Below are 6,995 nucleotides of genomic sequence, written 5' to 3' on the forward strand. Positions count from 1 at the left end.
GAGTTAATGCAGCAAGTCAATATTTGCAGTGTTGACCCTTCTTCTTCAGGACCTCTGCAATTCTCCCTGGCATGCTCTCAATCAACTTCTGGACCAAATCCTGACGGATAGCAGTCCATTCTTGCACAATCAATGCTTGCATTTTGTCAGAATTTGTAGGTTTTTGTTTGTCCACCCGTCTCTTGATGATTGACCCCAAGTTCTCAATGGGATTAAGATCTGGGGAGTTTCCAGGCCATGGACCCAAAATCTCTATGTTTTGTTCCCTGAGCCATTTAATCACCTTTTCTTTATGGCAAGGTGCTCCATCATGCTGGAAAAGGCATTGTTGATCGCCAAACTGCTCTTGGACGGTTGGAGAAGTTGATCTTGGAGGACATTCTGGTACCATTCTTTATTCATGGCTGTGTTTTTAGGCAAGACTGTGAGAGAGCCGATTCCCTTGGCTGAGAAGCAACCCCACACATGAATGGTTTCAGGATGCTTTACAGTTGGCATGAGACAAGACTGGTGGTAGCGCTCACCTCGTCATCTCCGAATAAGCTGTTTTCCAGATGTCCTAAACAATCGAAAAGGGGATTCATCAGAGAAAATGACTTTACCCCAGTCCTCAGCAGTTCACTCCCTGTACCTTTTGCAGAATATCAGTCTGTCCCTGATGTTTTTTTCTGGAGAAAAGTGGCTTCTTTGCGGCCCTCAGTGACTAGACTGAATTATGGGTAAAGATAGTGACTAGACTGAAGTATGGGTAAAGATGTCCTCCATTCTATAGAGGAGAGCTCCTTCTGAAAAACACTTCTTTACTGTAAGCACCAATTGAGTCTTCTAATGCCATGGGGGTGCATTTTTAGCCGCCTTCAGGAAGATGCTGGTAAGAGACCATTTATACATGGGGAAACCTATAGGAAGCATAAATGGGAACAGGGCTTCTGGGCTGTTAGGGAGTATTATGCCTGATATAATGGACATGTAAGATACCATCTGGGACCAAAAGTGATGGCGAACCTTTTTGAGACGAAGTGGCCAAACTGCAACCCAAAACCATTAATACTCTGCGGACCCACAAAATACAGTTGTGTGAAAGGGGTTTTACAGAGCTTGTACTGAAAAGTAAAGATCTCTGCATTTGGTACTTTTGAACAATTAGTGGTCACTATTTACATCGCACAGGATCTGTTTTATAGTGACTGTGCAATGTTATTACGGCCTGTAGTAATATCACGTCGGCTATAAAACAGATACTGTGTGATATAAATAATGAAGGGACCCCAAACAGTACAATCTGCCCCACAGTGGCCCCCACACAGTATTCTATGCTCCACAGTAGCACCCCTCCCCACACAGTTTTAAATGCTCCACAGTTGCCTCCCCCTCCCCACACAGTATTAAATGCTCCACAATAGCGCGCACACATACACTTACCTAAAGTCCCATGAAGAGCCGCTGGGTGTCCTCCTCTTTTTGACTGCGGGTGATGATGACTTATATCATCGCTCTTATGCCGGGGCAGAGGTCACACTCTGCAGTCAGTGTAGGTCGTGGTTGCAAAAAGGGATCGCTCACTAACGGGAATTCTGTACTGGATTCCCAGTTAGTGAGCGACCCGGGCGACTGTATGCGTGCCAACCGAGGGCTCTGCATGCTCTCTTTGGCACGCATTCCATAGGTTCACCATCATGGGTCTAGTCTATTTTATCTGCACCTAGGGCTCTAAGGTTTCTTTTCAGTACTCTGACTACTGTCGTGTTGAGTAGATGAATTGATTCTCCATGCTTTGATCTCTTTTCTGGAGGGAAGTTCCTCATTGTGCCCTGGGTTTTGGCTGGAACTCCGCTGCTACCACTGTGTAGTCATCAGCTCTTGTTATCCAATTCCACCATATCCCTGAGAACCATACTCCTAAAGATGTCAATGCAGAATGCATCTCCTAATGATATAATCTTTGTACCTTTGTTTTGTGAGATTGTGTAGGAGCTTAACACCCCAAAACATCCATTGCTATACCCAGCTTCTGAGACACTTACAGACTTACAGAAACAGTTGACTGGTGTTGCTTTAGGTCAGGGGTTGGTAACCCCCAGAAAGTGTGCCTAGCCGTTTCTTTCGGCCCAAACATGAGTATTATAAGCGGAGGCCTCGGAGTTGTGATCAAATAAAATGTTACTCACCTTCTGTGGACTCCAGCACAACAACTTGTTCTCTTCGGCACTTCTGTCTGATGTCAGAGACTGCTGTTAGGGCCCCTGGGGTTACATTGATGTCATTACACATAATGATGTAACCCCTGAGATCAATCAGCGGTCACTGACATCAGATAGAAATGCCAAAGAAAACAAGGAGTTGTGCTGGAGTCCAGGGAAGGTGAGTAACATTTTTTTTATGTTTGAATACCTCTCTTGGGCCTCCACTTATTATACTCTGGCGTCTGAAGCTACCCCAGAGTATAATAATAGCTGGTGAGTGAATAACCCCGAAAATGTTGGGTTCAGCCGAACCTGAAATTTTTGGAAAATTTGCTGGGGCCACTATGGGATTTAATAATGTGTGGATGGGTCAATACAGTATATTATACTATGTGAAGGGTCCACTATGGCACATTATACTGTGTGGAGGGGCCACATTGGGACATTATACCACGAGCAGGGGCTGCTATTGGCACATTATACCACATGGAGGGACCACTATGGGACATTATACAGTGTGGAGGGGACACTATGGTTCATTATACTGTGTTGAGGGGCCACTGAGGATCATTTTACTGTGTGGAGGGGCAAATATGGGACATTATACCATGTGGAGGGGCTACATTGGATCATTAATCCATAAGACGGTATTATTAGGCAGTTTTCCAATAACACAGCCTGCATTTTTTGTGAAAAAAATGCATTAAAGGTGACAGTACCAGTTGTCTAGGACTGTAGGCAGCTATAGTTGATTCCAAATACATAGTGTGGCACCACCCTAGGGATGCTGCCACACGGTGCTCCTGGATGCATACATTTACTGCTAATTAGGGGCTGCACATGGACTTTCATTGCTTCTAATGGGAAAGTACAGTCCCGTCTCAGGAAATCGTAAATGCATGTGTCCAGAGGCATCTTGTGTCAGCATGTCTCTGTTATGGTTTGTGGTATATGACTATATTACAGGGGTCATCAGCCTTACAATTATTACATGGCACTCCAAGTACCTCATCTGTGAGATATATTTTTTAACTTCTATCACGACGCTGTACAAAAAGGGTTGCCTATGCCAATCTAGGCAATTACCATAACACTAGATTTATACTAACATCGTCTCTCTGTTGTTTGGAGGACCAGACATACAGAGAGGCGGACCACTAAAAACAATTTTAAACACACCGGGCCCGGTGAACCCCATTAATGTCAGGTGTCCATTTTTAAACAGAAATCGGCGGAGGAAAAAGTCCTTTGTGCCGGAGAATCCAGTACAGATGTGAACGTGGCCTTACTCTTAAGAGAACTGAATGGAAACTGCTGCACATTTAGCTTCTGTAACTGTGGCGCTATGGAAAGTACAGTTTAGCTGTTACACTGTTTCTGTAGCTCCTATTCATGTCTATAGGAGCAACAGAAACAGCACAGTGAAGAGCTACTTGGCTGTTTCTGTAAGTCTCAGCCTTGGGCTTACAGTCAGCTATTCCTATCCCACCAAGGTTACAAGATGTCAAAAACAGAACAGCCATCCACAAAAATGTATGCATATATATATATTTTTTAAAATAAACTTTATTTGTTAACCAAAAAATACAGAATGGTTCAAAACCAGTGCAAAACATTGTAATTTACACATAAGCACAAAATGTCATTTTACAATCCTTTGTAATAGAAGAACAGCTCAAAGTGGTTAAAGGATTACTTATAAACACTAAGCCTCAAAGTCCAGCCAGGTATTAGTCAGGAAAACAAAGGCACGAACGTATACTTTCTAAGGGAGCCTTCATACGGAGTTACGCTGCGCTCATTCTGATCGTAAAAACACGTTCAGAATGAGCGCGTAAAAAGCAGCTCCCATTGACTTGAATGGAAGCCGGCATACGTGCGCTCCCCGTTGAAATCAACGGGAGGCTTTTTTCCCTATTGCTTTCACATGTCTTACGCGCGTATGCCGGCACCCATTCAAGTCAATGGGAGCTGCTTTTACGTGCTCATTCTGAACGTGTTTTTGCGATCAGAATGAGCGCAGCGTGACTCCGTGTGAAGGCTCCCTAAGCTGTGAGAAATAGAGCCCTGACTTTTAGTAGGTAGATAGTCGTTCTTTTACTGAAATAAAAAGAATCAGACAAATGTAAAAAAAAATCCCATATAAGATGCAGGTTCCCAGCATGACAAACAGATGAAAGATATAAAACAATACATATACCTAAAACGGCCCATTAAAGGCAGAAAGAATTGATGGCCAATTCGTTTTATAACTAGTTAGCGAAACCCACAGCCCAATGGCTGCCGCAGATGGGTAGACAAGGTTGCAATGGCCGCAGAGTGTCGTCACACTCATATCAATACCTAGACTTTCCTTATCATATAAAAATTATTATACACTTAGTAATTTCTTGTTCTGCACTTTAAAACTTTCTTTTATTGCAAACAAGTCACAGTAGAAGAGCAGGCACTGATGTCACCTATAGACACTGAAAATCTGGCATTTCTTCTTAGGTACCATGTATTCTATACCAGCCCAATATTTTGTTTGTTAAGATCAGCACTGAATAGCAAAAATTACCAACCCCTTTGGCCAAACCCCATGTGCACGTCATCTAAGATATCACTAGTGCGGGTAATTTTAAATTACGACTAAAATGTTTTCTTATAATGTAGTCTATTAATACACATCAACGAGCTTAGACCACCCTAACATGTCTATAGGGAAACAAAGTCCCAGGTCTCATGTGAATGAAGGACTATTGGAATTTATGGGTTCTATCATAGAAGCATCTGTGTGGTCAGATTAGTTGGTACGTTCAGTGCTACTGTCTATTATTTCACCGTCTAAAAGATGTCTTATCACAGCAACTATTGAAATGAGGTTAACTTAACTTCTGTCAATGTATAAGCAATATTCTAACAAAACAAAATACAAAAACACACTCCAGTGGATCTCAAAGATACATTATATAGATATTAACATGCTTAGTTTTTTTCCTCCCATTATCTTTTTACAAAATTCATAAGCAAAAATATTTCTCTACAATTCTCAGATTTCTAAAAGACAAACAGCCAAAAATAGCCATTGACAGTACAGGTCATATATGTACATTATATACAGAAAGCCATTTCTGAAAAGGTATAGCTTCCATTCACAAACAAAAGGCTGCAATTACAAAAAAGGGGTAATCCAGTTTGTAGGATTGATGGCCTATCCTAGGACTGTAGGTACCGCAGTGCTGCCCTATAGACATGAATAGGACAGGGATGCAGTACCTACGCTCACTGCTACAGTCTGTATGGCGAGTGAGTAGCTTGGCTCTCCTGCACTGCCTCAGTACCGGTGATTTGCAGGGGTCCCATGTGTCAGACCCCTGCAGATCTTATATTGATGGCTTATCCTAAGGATAACCTATATAATTACCAGCAGATATAAAGACAAAACTCATTTGAGAAATATTTACTCAGTAAGGAGGCGTTCACATTTGCAACTGCAGGTCGCCCACCTTGGTTCCACCAAAATTGCACAAAGACAGATTGGGGACAGCTTGCATACAGTCAGTTTAAAAATCCATTCATTTCAATGGCTTTTTAAAGCAAACCACGGGAGTCCGTATGCAGCCTCCCCGCCCTGAAACCGCTTCTTTTGCACAGACACAAAGTCGGACATGCAGGACTTTATGTCCGTGCAAAACAAAAGGGGTTTTACAGCGGAGAGGCTGCATACGAACACCGGAGGTTTGCTTACACTGACTGTATACAAGCCATCCCCAATCTGTTTTTGTGCAATTTTGGCAGAATCATGGCAGATGGATTGCAGGCACAAGTGTGACCGCCCCCTATGTATTTTTTTTGTTTCATTATAGGTCATTAATAGAGATGAGCGAGTAGTATTCGTTCGAATATCGAATCCTATTATAGTCTATGGGTAAAAACGGGAATGTTGTTCCGGTTTCCATGAAAACCAAAGTTTGACACCTTGGATCCTCCACGTTCTGGAAGTAGCAGGATGAGGAGCACGAGGAGGTTTTTGCATTGAATTCAATGGAATTTTCCTGCGTGGTATTCGACCGATACGAGTATTCGATCGAATACTACTCGCTCATCTCTAGTCATTAATCCTAGTTATGTCATATCCTGGCCTTAACCAAAATACGTGAACATAACTGCTACTGCCATAAGTAGAATCCTAAAGTTATTTCTGTATGGCTGAGCACTCAAGAAAATAATTCCCTCCAAATAAAAAAAAAAAATCATTTAAAAATAGTTACATTACAATATGTAAATAATCTAGGGATGCAAAGTTATAAAATACAGCATATTTACAAGTCAACAGGTTTATACAACAGGGAATAAAACAAGTCATTTCATTTTTTATTTTTTTTTAAACAAACTATGAATTTCTAAAAAAAAATTTGCAAGTGAATAAACAACTATTTTACGGTGGTCTTTGTTGTAAGCATATCTGAAATAGGTATTTTCTGTAGTAAACTAAAAAAAAAAAATGTAGCCTAAAAGTCAAGGATAACCCACTGTCCTACCAGGAATGCTTTCACCTCTGTGTGCAAACAGTCAAAGGTGGATATTTAATGCAACGTATTTAAGTAAGCGGCAGGTTTCTGACCAGATGTCACAAACAGGGAAAACAGCTTAATCCTATAGTTACTAAATTTATAGGGCCTCTATTTTGGGAAATTGACTCCAATTTGTGAATACATATATTTTGTATAACCGGGTAGAATTTTGCTCAAATTTATATGATGGAAAAGATTCGAGGCAGAGGGTAATATAGTTGCAGTCTCACTATGTCAGACTACGTTCTATGCGGGG

The sequence above is a fragment of the Leptodactylus fuscus genome, chromosome 4 (genome assembly GCF_031893055.1).
Source record: "Leptodactylus fuscus isolate aLepFus1 chromosome 4, aLepFus1.hap2, whole genome shotgun sequence".
Taxonomy (NCBI): domain Eukaryota; kingdom Metazoa; phylum Chordata; class Amphibia; order Anura; family Leptodactylidae; genus Leptodactylus; species Leptodactylus fuscus.